Genomic DNA, 14,358 nt, shown 5'->3' with positions numbered 1-14,358 from the left:
TATATCTATGTAACCGCAGCATAGACGCACATAACGGGATATCAGAGGGGAGGTTAACGCGCTTTACAGGCGATGGTTGCTTTCTCTGCTGTCTTTGAATAGAGTAAAACTCGTATTATATTTGTTTACTTTATTTTTGCGTTTTAAATTTTAGTGTTGTTCTTAAAGCGCTTTCATTCGACGATCTGCTCGTCGAGTGCAGTCCTGTAAAAGTCGAGCGTCCGCTGCATCCTGATCATTTCTGTGGCTTCTGTTCCCGCTTCATGAATATGTTCATGTCAAAATCGGTTCGTAAAATATATTGTTTGCGATAAAAGTTTTGTAACAATAGGCTTGGGCGTAATTAAAATATTGAGGGCCACACAAAGTGTTTCTTTTTATAGCTTCGAGCCATTCGCAAATTCGTTCAATTTCAATCATTCAAGAATTCATTTTTTTTCCATCCACCATCCGAGAATGCAACAAACAAGATTCTTTCATCACCGATGCGCCAACTTTAGCACCATTCGCTACAAAGGTTGAAGCCACTATTTCTGCAGAGTAATGACCTCAATGGGGGGAGGGGGGGGATCCCCAAGGGACTGCGAATTTTTTCTTACATTCCTTACTTTCTGTACTAAGCGGTTCCTAAGCATTCATTCGCATAGCTTTAGTTTGTTCGCATAGGCTAGAGTATCAGTTCAGTTGTTTAGTACTGATAGAACTATGTTCATATGCTAATTTGATCTTGTTTTTCTCATTTTGGCGCCAACTATTACCGGCATGTTGTTCACTGCTAACACTATTTGATTATTTCTCGTTCATAACATCTTCAAAAGACGCTTGTGCATTGTCAGCCGTCTGAAATATTTATATTATTGGTTTTACTTAAACATGTGTTATTGCCGTAATATGAATTCTACTTGTTGTGTTCAATGTAAACGTTCTGTATGCCCACCTGCTTGGGCCCCGTAAGGGGCCTGTAGTATTTAAAAAAAAAGGCATGAATTAAATAAACCGCAGTCGGTAGCCAAATTATCTAGCCTTCATTTGTACAAAACGTCTGCAGTCTCAGTGGCAGGGGTTTTCCAAAGCAGTGCTTCATGTGTATGTTTTACTGAGAAACAGTGTAGTATGGCGTTTCAAATCAAAGAAGATAAGTAAAGAGAAAGCAATCAGTTATATTGTCACGTGGTGGTGACCAGGGTCGACGACATAAATGAAGGCACAGGCTTGATGTTACGGAAATTAACTCTTTATTGGGCTGACTGGCGCCCGCAAAAGAACTAAGCAACTCGGCGGCGGCGATAGCAGCAAACGTGTTGGTCGATCGTCGAACAAAGAATGCTCGTCACACTCGCCAACGCTCAATTTAAAGGTTGCACAGAACAATCTAGATAACGTCGCAAACAGCTACCAGCACGGACTGGAACATTGTGGAAAGACACACGAGTGGCCGGAATCTTCGAGATAGATCTCGGTGCATCTTGCGCTACAACGAAACTGATAAAGGTGTGACTCGCGACATCGAGCATTAACAAACAAAGATTACGGAACTGATACGCGATCCAGAATCAGAGTGATAAGCCTGTATGCCGGCTGCCGTTGAAAAACAACAAATACAGTTTTGAAGGTTTCGCGGCAGTATTGTTCCTAAAGGGAACAATGAGGTGGAAAATCTTTTAGGTATCTTTTTTACTACTTCCGCATTCTTACTGCACACTCTGGTAACTATCCGAAACAGACATTTTCCGCCCATACTCCCTTAAATAGAATCTAATGCTGCCGGATCCTGGCGAAATTGGGGAGCCGTTTAAAAACTGTTTTGACGCCTCTCGAGCCCTGATCGTCCTTTATCTCCCGCCAACAAGAAAGGAAATAAAAAAGTGTGCTGTTACGCTGAAGTCACTAGTGCGAAAGTGTCAGTGCGACCACGATATATTTGGAGCCTATAGCAGTTCTCTCAGCGCGAATACCAACTTTCACCGGTGGCATATTTTGTTTGCCTATATATAATCATGCCTTGTGTGCATCTTTGTTCAACTCTTCACCCTACCCCACTTTTTTGACCTTCCTTGCCACTTGGTAGGACCTTCCTCTGTCACAGAAATGATTGCAAACGAGCTTCTACTTCAAGCGGCATTGGAGGCAATTGCAGTAGGTAGCGGATGGATGCACAAACTGCCAGCCCAGCAGGCGTCTCAGCTGAACGATGAGCAAATTCGCGATAATATGGGTTTAGTGCGGCTACCTAAAACGTGTTCGGCCCTCACGTCTCTTTATGCTTCAGTTAAGGCTCCTCCACTGCTTCTCATTTGCGGCTTTCCGTGCCATGCACACGTAACCTTGTGTAGTCATCACGCATCTGATCCCTCAATTAGTGGTCACGCAATATTTGGATTTAAGTCACTACAAAGCAAGCTGCGATAGTTATCACTTGCTGGAGCGTGATATTGCCGCGCGGCAAGCCAAGCGATGCCCCAATAAAATATAGAGAAACTATACAGAGCATCATTTCTGCACCCAATATTTTGAGCAGTTTATATTGGAGTGAAAAGGCTACAGAAGGTAAGTGACATTCATTCGGCATAAAGTATACAGTGCGGCTTTTATACAGCATGCTCATGTGTCTGCGGTACAAAAAACTTAGGCTCGCTTTTGATACCGTTTTGTGCAGTGGTGATTTTTTAGGTGACCTAGATAACGTGGGAACACAGTAGTCGGCATAATTTCAGATGTAGCTTTTGATCAGATTGTGTGCATCAAGGCCGCGTGAACAGAGAGAAGGGGCTTAACGGCTCTGTTCATATTTTTAACACATCCATGTCCGCCTAAGCAACGCATCGTTTCAAATTATGATTTTTTCCGATGAGCCCAATCCCAAGTACTCAGAAATGTGGGCACTGCTATGCCTCACTCCTCTCCCGCTGGTCGACCTGGAAGCTAAATCCAACTAGACCAATACATGACAATTGTTGTCCTCATGTAACCCGGCGACGAAGGCACATTCACTGATTTCCATGTGAGCAAGAGAAATCACAACTAGAAAGACCATAGCATGAGGTATACGGATCTTGGTTGGCAGTGTAATGTCTCTGCTCTTTACTAGGCGGTCAAGGCTAACCATGGCTCTTTTTCCCAGAAGCAGGCGTCTCCTAATTCCATGGCTGCAGTCTCCTTCCGGGATAATGTTGGAGCCCAAGAAGAGAAAATCTGTCACAGCTTCCACTTCTTGTTCTTTTTAGCTATGGTACAATTTCAGTATTTGCGGCTTTGGAGCGCACTGAACCATTTATGAAGTGCATAATCCAACCATTATCTGGGTTTATTTATCAATCCTAGTACCAGCCTACTTGAGAGAACCTTTATCAAGACAAAACTGCTTTTACCAGTTGCCACATTGTCAAGTATAAACCCCATATCGCAGCGACTGAAACTGCATAATATTTGAATATTTTTGTACAGGACAAGTATAACATTCCAAACTTGTAGACAATTTCAGTATAGAGCTAATACCGGGCAGACCATATCCGGTAAGAAGGCAAAGCCGAACAGTTTTAACCTAATATGAATCTAAAGCCTTTCAATACGTTCCTGTATGGATCTCATGTTAGACAGGCTGCGTCCGATATGCAAGTTAGGGCGAACAGAGCATGTACCGTAATAATCTCAAACCGGCTGGATCTGTCCCGTTTGGATCTCAGACGGTATGCCCTGGCCGTTATGCAGCCCTTATGCAAGAACGATTGTGCCGTGTTCTGGACTCCTACCAGACAACTGCGTCCTATGTGGAGCGCATACCGGTTTTAAGTTTCGCAACACAAATCTGCTCCCCGATTTAGGTCGACCAAAATTATCATGGCACAGGAGGCAGTCACGTTGCTTAGCAAAAAATCACAGAAATGTTCACAACAACATTTGTGTATGTAGGAGGGTAGTCAACATGGCAAACATTTTCACCGTGTTTTTCTAGACTTTGGAAAACACAAAACACGCGGACAGCCACCACCTGCTACTTCGGAACCTCCAGAATAGGAAATCATGGCATCAATGAAACAGTAGTTACCGATATTCCCAAAACTACTTTATAATAATGAATCCGAGCTATATTACTTACAAAACAAAGCGTATTTGCATTTAGCTTCATAACTACACAGAGAATTCCATCACTACTGTTTCTATGCGGCCCCTGAACTCAACCCTCAGTCGCATCTCCTTTATTCTCTAATCTTCCAGCCTATCATTAAAGACGTTTCTTTACCATCGTCCCTCATCTGCAAAGAAGTCTTCGTTGGTTTTTTAACTTGTTATTTTTTCTAATGTTTGTCTTCAGACATTTGCCAGCGAATGGGGGTAGTTAGGTGCGAGGGCGGCTGGTAAATACTTAGCTTGGTGGTTTTGTAGGTGGGCGGGTGGGTACGTGAGTGCGTGAATAGGTGGGTGAGATTATCGCACGAAAAGGCAGAGAGATGAGTCAGAAATTGGAAATTTTGGCCTGCCAATCTGCGCATGCGTTCTGAAAGAAGTTTATGTTCAATGTTTCCAGTGTTTTATGACGCCTTTTGCTTAAATTAGCGCGACTCGTCCAATTGAAAATTCCCACTTTAGGCAGAAAAGGAGCCTTAGGTCTCACTTGGTGAACACACCAGCGGCGTCGAAAACAATGCTTTATTAACAAAACTGAAATAAAGAATTGAGGGTTGAAAAGGCTTTGTATCAGAAGCCTCTGATAAAAATCTGAGAAGTTATTTATTCACATGCACTGAATGATGACTTCACATGACAATGTTTACTATTTCTACTTCATCGAATGATAGATACCGTGCTGGGGCTAGATCATTGAAATGTTTTATATTCACAGCTCTTCGTAACCAATAAGGTTAGTACCATGCAGAGAGAAGTGACTATTGGAAGCAGTTCAAGTTGTTGCATTTCTGAGTATTCGATAGATTGGTTTCTTACTCGGAAAATATATTGGCCGATTATTTAATTTCAGCTCAACTCGAAACTATGAAAAGTCCAAAGAAAATGATCGTTATTAAATTTTTGAAGCTTGCTTATGTTGTCTATAGCGCGACACGAATAGGCTCTAATGCTTCAGTTGTACGTTATTTTTTTAAGACCGACGGGCAGAGGTCTCAAGCTAGTTATCCTAAAAGCAGCAAGAATATCCGCGATCAAGCTACTGGTGTCCTATAGTGTATCCCTTTATAGGATCAGAACAAAACCGAAGGTACGATTGTCTAACGACCAGCGACGGTTGTCCATGCAGAGCTCAAGAACTACAGAGACTGGACTACTTTGCGTCATTTGCAATGATTCCGGCTGCAGCTATATTTTGGGAAGCATCAACACAAGAAATAATGTCACTCCCTTAATTTATGAAGTAGGTATTTGGATTTGTAACAAAGTAAAAGAGAAGAATGATAAGGGCACAGCCAGCGTATCGTAATTCTGAGCAAGGACAGCTCTGATTTTCAAAAATTATAAACAAAGAAAAAAATTATTTTGCTGGATCAGAGTCTTTATCCTGCGTGTACCTGACGAGAATGGCTCGTGTTATTCGCCTGGAGTTTTTTTTTTTTTTCAGAAATTTCTTTACTTTTTGCAAGCATGCATATCCTGTCTAAATGAATTCTCAAAAAAAGTTAAAGATCGGCCTCTTGATTATATACAGTTGTTTTTTCAATGCCAGGTTTTTTCAATAAATATCCCGTAAATGTTTCCCTACTAGTTAAGGGTGCGGAGCGATTTCGACCACCTGGGAATATTTAAAGTGCACTGACATTACAGAGCGCTAGTACGCCTCCATTTCGCCTCCATCGAAACGCAGCCGCCAGCGTTCGGGTTCGAACCCGAGTACGTGCGACAGGCGAGAACGGCAACCGCGGAAAAAGAGCGGACGCCCCCTCATCATCTGCGGCGACTTTTAAGTCGACATTAAGAAATCGCTGTGGTTGCCAGTCTTCATGCATAAACATTTTCGGGTCGCAATTGTTAATAACCCACTTCTAGCTATTAACAAAAGATCATTTTGCATTGATTATATATTAGCAGAAGTCAATTTACCAGAATGAATCCTGCGCGTTATTTCAGTTATTATTTGCCGCTACTCGCTGTACTGCGCGATAGAATATTGCGGCACGTACAATAATAAAACTGCTCAAAACCTCTTCGTTTTTATGACAGCCGAACATGGACCACCACTCATGCAATCCTGCTGTGGAATAATCTAGTCGTAGCACGAATTAGACGACCAATATTTTTATTTTTATAGCCCTTTGCAGGCCACGAGAAGAGACCACGAGAAGAGAGCAACGCTTGTATTCGGTGGCACATCCTGACACAGGGAAAATGGGAACTTGCTAGATTTCATCCTGTGCTATCTCACAGAACTAAAGAAGAGGCAATTTCGAAAAGTAGTACTATTTCATAGAGTATTGTGAAAGCCCCTCTTGTTATGTATCCGGGGCTTCGGAATATTTGCAAATAAAAACATTTTTACGCGTCGTTTTTCAGCTCGTGGCCGTTGCTTGGAAGCCTTGAAGCCTCGCTTTCTCGGTTTCACGCTAAGTAGTCAAAAATGCGAGCTCAGTGTTGTACTATGCGAAGAGAATTTTGAGAATTTATAGCAGACTGGGAAAAGGTGCCCCTTTCATCTTTCTTAAGTAAAATAAGCCATAGTTAGAGAAGAGACGATGGTTCATATGGTTTAACTCATATATTTTCTTCTTCGATCTACCTAATGCTTTATTGAATCTCAGGTCGCTTTACAGGTTCTGTTGTAGAACGTAAGAAACGCACGTATTCACATCAGTCGCACCAGTACAGAACAGTGCTCCATCGTAGATTCTAGGACAAAACCGTTACAATGAAATGAATGGGATCCGCTTAGAGAAACTCAAAAGTAAAACGTTTCCGCGGTATATCGGATGCTTGTAAATATGACACCACAGGTAGATGAACAAAATTGTTAAGGATATTATCCCTGAACGTATTCTCTGAGCAAGCAGATGCCAAATCTCGTACGGCTAAGAGGAACCGTTTCTCCCTTTATATATATAGCCCGTAGCACCACCCTAACGGACTGAAAAAGTTGACATACGCCCTGCAAGTAGAGTCGAGCGAATGCCGTCGATCTGTGTACATGCGGTATTTCTAGCTCTGCTTCTTGACTGCACATGCTTTATCTCAAAAGTGAGTATTCTGTATAGTTTCTCCATTACTAGAAAATCCGTGCACGGGTTGCAGGAATACTTTCGTGAAAACATACGTCTCAACTGACGCAGCTGCGTGTGAATAGTGCCAACCGGGACAAAGGCTCCTAGTTGACGAGAACAGAACGTTTCGCCTCGAAGGCTACGTTCTTAGGCGATCATGTCATTTCCGTTATGTGGTATAGTCTGGTTTCCAGACACCCATTGTTATTACAGCTATTCGCTACTTTTCTTTATAATTCGCAGTGGAAACTTTTCTCCCTGACAACCTTGCCAGAAAATGAGCTCCATGGTTTGTTAATGCTTAAGCAGTGTATGGCTGTCTAGGCGGGTTCCGCTTGGGCATGACTTTGTCAGCCCTGTAAAAGAGGAACTAGTTAGTATATCGGAAAAGAATGGTACCAAAGGATGGAGCGTAAAAGCAAGATATGCAAGTGACAAAATAGTCCACTTGGTTTACTTAGGCAATTGATTACAGCCAATAACAATAACTGGTTTACAGAAAAAAGGCACAGTGTCTGTCCCGCTTATTCTGTGTACTCCTTAACACGCCCCGTAAAGGGAGGAAGGAGGATGGGAGGGAAAGCGGACAGAATAGAAGGGGTGCCGTGAATGAAGGCAACGGAGTAATTTCGACCATCTGGGGATCTTCACCATGCAATTACATCGCACACCACACGATGTACGTGCACGTTAAGGATCCCCAGGTGAACGAAATTACTACCACTTACATCGCATAGCACAACAATAAAGAAAAAAAAACACATCGCACTACAGACAGACGGCTCTTCATTTCGCCTGCGTCGAAACTTAATTAGAGCCAGTTAAGCGATTTACAGGAAAGGAAAAGCCCAGTATCTGTCACTCAATGAAGAGGAACTAGTATACCAAAAACGTGGCACCATCAGATAGACCGTTAAGCAAAGTGTGCAAAGGGCAAATTGTTGGTGAGGGGGTAATTAAGTATTTATTTAGATATAGTTACGTGAGTTGCAGGAAAGGAAAGGATTAGTATCTATCAGTCGCGGAATCCCGCTTACACATCTCGCGAAAAACACAGTAACGCTTACAGTTCTGGAGTGCATATTCTGCAGTGATCACAAAAAAATTGTTTAATTGCGAAAGCACTACTACGCCAGGTTTAGAGCCTGCAGCGTAGCGTGTTCCGGTAGCTACGCTTTACACCACGTGACTACTGACGTCGTACCAGCGCGAGAGCTGGGCTACCAAGTGGGCTCTTCAGCTTAGCGTGGCTCGTAGCCACGCCGGGCGTTTCGCGCTTCTCCCACTAGGTTCGCTGTGGTCTAATAGGTGGTGTCGTCTTCTATTGGAGACACTTCGCCTCTCTTGCTTTCGCAATTTCCTAGGCTGAATTACAGCTAAGCCACGGTAAATGTTTCATACTGAAGGCATGGATTCTTGGAAAAGCTCATGCTTTAACGCATTTCATAGGAGTTTGTGTATGGCATTGATATTTTTCAAGATACGGGGCATAGTTTTTAGCAACTCTACAAACTTTTCTGTCAACAGCTAATGTTACAATCAATCTTTGATGCGGAATGTAGAACGCACTCATCGAATAAAACGGTGTTCTAATCGCTTCGCAGACACCTCAGTAGGGGGCTTGTAAAATTGACGTAATAGTCAGAAGAGTTTTAATGCTGGTACAGGGCTGAAAAGTCTGCTGAATGTGAAACGGTTTTTGGCGTAGCCTAACTACTTTCCTATCTTCATAGAGCAAGAAGAAGGCATGGCAGTGGCCGCTGTTCAAGAATAGCGTTTCTGCGGGGACCATTGTGTCCTAATTCTCCACGCGGAATCCCGTTTTGTCAGCATTGTTTCAACGAGGATTGAAAAAAATAGTGGTGGCGTGAGAGGGCGTCAGTGCTGCAGGGACATGCCAAAAGCGGCGACATGGTCAAAGCGTGCTGCGCCGACTTGTATACGTCGCCAACTGGGCTCAGAGCTTCATTCCAAATCCCTATGGATGACGCCACACCAGGTCTCATTCGGGTCCAGTGAAGACCAAGTATGCTATGTCAGAAGCGGCTACATCAGCTAAAGCGCAGCACGTATGAACCTAGTTCCTGAAGTGGATGCGGGAGATTGTGTTTTATAGATTGAAATGCGTAGTTGGTAAAGTTTACGTAATCAAGTATAAAAGTTATAAAAAGTTTATTGGAACCTCCATATAACCTTTTGCGTTGAGAGTCGTAGAAAGTTCTCAGCATGCTTCGTAATTTTTTTAGTAAGTGTTTTCTTTGTAACAGTGCCAAAAGTGATAGAACCAGACTCGTACGTTGCCATACTAACAAGAAATGCTGCAGTTCTGGTCTATCTAGAATAAAAAAAGAATTCTGTTCGTTTGCTGTAATCAACAAGTTTTGTAATCAAGAACAGGGGTGATTACCCACGTAGCACGTTGAACGTAGCACTGAGCCCCTCTCTCTACGTTTACTTTTTGTTACGCCGTCGACCTGTGGCAGAGTGAAGTGGCGATTCCACAATGGTGCCCATGCAAGGTGCTATGACACACGCAGTCTATAGTTTGGTGGGCTCTTGGCAGGCGTTTTGTATGCCAGTGCCAACTCAAGCCAGGTATGAACATTTGCCTCTCAGGTTGCAGACAGGTCGGACTAACGAAGTGTTCGTGCCTAGGCAGCGCAGCATATACCTAGAACGAGTAAACCAGGGAGCTTCACAGGTTCCCCTATGTGGGCCTTATTGTTATGCTTTAGGTGCTTGTTTTTGTTCTCTTTAGTTATTGTACGATTGTATGATCACCGCCACCGCATCTAAACAGGGAGCTGACGTAATTTACCTTATTTCAAGAAAATAAAAAAAAACATGTCCTGCATGTTGTAATTGTTTTGGTACCTTTTACGAGGAATATTACAGCTTATAGCCCAGTAGTACGCACATTATCCAGAAGATAATGTGGTCTTAGAAACACCTTTGATTATTCATAAATTGGGTTTTCTGCTAATCTGCCACATTGCTCGTAAACATCGAGGGCCTAGAGTCCACTTTACAGAAAACAAATACTTCAAGGGATTCCTTTCTGCATTATGCTCATTACTAATATGCTAACACTTTTAGCTCTTATTCACAGATAGACTGACACGATCTAGGAAAACATGTAAGAAATCAATGAAATAAAGGCTGTCTCATGCTGTCTTATTTTCAGAACCTATGTGTTGATCTTGGAGAATAAGAAATTCGCGCTGCATCAGATGCATTTATATCCATTGCGTGCAAATAACCAAAATGGCATCCTTTTTTTTTCAGACGCATGGAGGTAGCATCAACGAGCGAAGTAAGTTCACCATTTCATTTTAAGTCATGGACATCAAGTTATTTGTTTGTCTCTAAAGCTGTAAAATTACGAGACAACATTGCAAAACAGCAAAAGCACCTCGAAAGACACTTGCTGCCAATGTTAGTTGAGTGTCTCTATTTCTCATAGGCGAAGAAAACAAATGAAAAGATATAAACTCACTGCACATCGTCTGATCGATGTTTTTTAATGTAGTATTAAGAGTTCACAAGAATGTTGGTGCAATTGATAATTCTTGTATTATTACAGAGGAGGACCATCAAAACACATAGGACCCTCTTGAGCCTGCTAGATATAAGAACACCTTTAGCGAAAGCAATTCATTCGGCGCCATATCCAAAAGAATAGAAGTGCGTTAATATTAAGCTTTGTAGCGATAAAACACAACAGTCATTGGAAATATATCGAAAGCAACGGACCATAACAGCTATGGGTTGGTTTCAAAATTCTAAACGGCCTGAAGGAATTCAGACTGCGAAGGTGTCGCTGTCAACTGTGCAAGCCATTGCGTACTCTCCAGACCCCTTTAACATGTGCTGAGGGAAAAGCAATGATGTCTTAAAAGATGTCCTCCTCTTTCGTGGAGAGCTGGCCCAAATCAATTGTATATGTTACAAGATGGGGCGGTCACTTAGCTGTTTTCACTTATTGCAAGACAAGAAATTTATCCTAATGAAAGGTTAGAGAACGAAAAAAAAAAAAACATTGGTAGCCATGAGGCGATACAAAGAAATTATACGCTAATTTCCTCAACACATACAGTGATCCCAAGGGCGATAGAAAGCTCGCAGCGGTAACAGTACACAGGACATAGTGCAGATAACTAATGCCGCAAACCATTCCAATCTTTATTAGTTCTTTTTTCGACAGCCACCGGAATTCGGCCTTCTCACTTTGTTTCCGGCACGCGTATCAAACGTGTGTTTTTGTTTGATCATGCTTGTTGTTGCGAGACGCAGCTTTGTCTTTGTCTCTTTGTCTCGCAAGATGCGTCGAGATGTGTGTGAAGATTGTGGCCACTCGCTTACGTTTGTGTAGTGCTATAAGTGGTGCTAGTTGCAGTTTGCGGATTTATCTAAATGCTTCCTCGCCGCCTACAAATTGCGTGATCATCGGGGGTTTGTACAACTTTCAACTATTTGCTGGATATCATGTTTTTAATGACTTTCTTGATCATTCAGCATGCGGCGCTTTTGTACTACTTACGGTTCAGCCAGAGCATTCTACTTTCTTCCTCATATCCTCAGAAGATGCAGTCAAACTCTTTAGATCTACTCTAAAAGGCAATGCAAGGTAGGAACCACTGAACGATAATGGTTCCCCCAAGATAGATAGTATATTCCTAATCATTACAGACTTTAAATCGGACTGCACTTGTAAACAAGCTGTGACAAGTGTTTTAAAATCCCGTCACAATGCCTCATACCAGTCTTTGCTGGAAATGTTTTGCTTTTTGCGTCGAGAGGAGGTGTCGCTTTTCACGCATTGTAGAATTTTTCGTCTTTAAGCACGTACGGGGATTTGACTCTCTGGTTTAACAGTGACTCAATGACTGCTGAGATTTCCACACAGTGCGATTTCGATGAAAATTGTGAATACTACATAGAGGGGATAATTTATATGCATTTTTTATATTTTATATTTTTGCAAGCAACATTTAAAAATTGGCCGATTTGTCTACTGAGTGCAAAAATTTGACAATCAGCACTTTGGCTTAGTCAGACTTAGGCATTATTGCAGCCTGAGAGGCAGTTCTCACTGCTTGCCAATTTTCACGTAGCAAAGGATGCTGGCCAAATAAATACATGAGAAATTAAGGGCTCTATTCACTATCCTCTCTTCTGTGTTGGCGAACAAAACCAGAAATATTTTCCAGGAGAACAAGTCACTGAAAAATGACGCAGGTCCATATATTTGTTTCAACGCTGTTGGGAGGCCGTTGTATAGGCTCAGCCATAAGATTACGGAGGACGCTCCTTATGTTTCATGTTTTTGCAAGCTTTCTGTTAAGAAGATACGGCGGTTATTCGAATCTGTACGAGAGCGCACCAGCAGAATGTGCCTATGTATATGTATGGTACTTTCTAAAACTGCGTGTTACCAACTGTCAAATATTTTATCGACATGGCGCGGTGCTTATTATTATGGCCGGGACAGAACGTACAGTCGTGAGCAAAAGTGGTATACAACACTTAGCCAGTGACACAGCTTGAGTAAACTGCATCGAAATGCCATCTAGTGACAGCGTAAGGGACAGCAACTGTGACACATGCATGTGGATCAAATAGGGCACTGCCAATGTTGTCTCGATCTTAGATAGCTGTTGCTAGAGAAAGCTGGCATGCAGTTTAGCGAGTTTGGCCACCGGCTGAGTGTTGTATACCACTTTTTCTCACTACTCTAGGTTAGCTTTACGACATGTGTCTTCGGCACAGCATAGTGTCTGGGCAACAGACGCTTTGTCGTTGGGGGAAAAGGGGCAGACGGTATTGAAAAAACCACGGACAGGTCGGTCATAGAGCGAAAAGAAATAGGAATGAGCGATAACCTCTTGATTTGCCGTGTTATAAGCCTAGGTCACATATGCTGTCAGTGCGTTCCAATTGCGATGAAGGCGTACATAGAAAACATTGTTTGCAGGGCTCCGTTGGCTGCGTTCGGTAAGACGGCTGGTTTGAGAGTTCTACGGTGTTGATTTTCGCTAGTCTGTTCCATAAAGCTCATGATTTTATTTGCGTCATCTGTACCCAATTGCTGTCCACGACCGCTTACTGTAAAACGGTGCGCCACGGCGAAGAATAAGAGAGTGTAATAGAAACGATAGAATGTCACCAGCCTTTGCGGTAATAAGAGAACCGGTATCCGCTTACCTGGTTCGATAGTCTATGGATACAATCAACTAACGGCGTCGCTCGTAAAACGTTTTGGATAGGACCGAGCAGGACAGTTCCAATCTTTTAAACATTTGCGGCGCCTCAGCTCAGCTAGGCCACGATATACGTAGAGAAAGCATGAATGCCTTGCGCTATGCTGCCTACTCCACTTCAATTCAGTCTAATCACATCCAATACAGTATAGTTCAATTCAACCCAGTCTACAATAATCTAATCCAAACCAAGTCAGTCTAATCATATTCGCTCCAATCATCATCATCATCAGCAGCAGCAGCAGCAGCAGCAGCCTGACTATGCCCACTGCAGGGCGAAGGCCTCTCCCATATTTATCCACTTAACCGTGTTCTGTGCTAGCTGCATCCACTTGACCCCAGCGAACTTCTTAACCTCATCCGCCCACCTAACTTTCTGCCGCCCCCTGCTACGCTTTCCTTCCCTTGGAATCCAGTTTGTTACCCTAAGCGACCATCGGTTATCCTCTCTTCGCACTACATGTCCTGCCCATGCTCATTTCTTCTTCCTAATTTCCACTAGAATGTCGGTAACCTGAGTTATTTCTCTGACCCCCTCTGCACGCTTCCTATCTCTTAATCAATCTTACTTATCGCTCTAATCAAGTACTGTCTATTGCATTCAAATGCAATTCAATCCAATCCTCTCCAATTTAATGCAATTCATTCCAAACCTGTCCAATCTAAACCAATCCAACGGAGTCCAATACAATCCAGTCCAATGCCGAGTACACGCTCGCCCGAAATGTGCCGCTGACTAGCCTTTCCCATCACTACTATCATCCAACACGCTAGAGAAGCAGGGTTGAGATGCGCTACTCACTACCCTGGGCAAGATGGACAAAAACTGTGAATCTGTTGTTTCTACAAAAGACAATTTCTGTAGCATGATTGTCCATTAAACGGAATTGTATGTACAG

This window comes from Amblyomma maculatum, chromosome 11, assembly GCF_055883805.1.
Source record: "Amblyomma maculatum isolate TAMU_Amacu chromosome 11, ASM5588380v1, whole genome shotgun sequence".
NCBI classification, from domain to species: Eukaryota; Metazoa; Arthropoda; class Arachnida; order Ixodida; family Ixodidae; genus Amblyomma; species Amblyomma maculatum.
Note: the sequence above shows the minus strand (reverse complement) of the source record.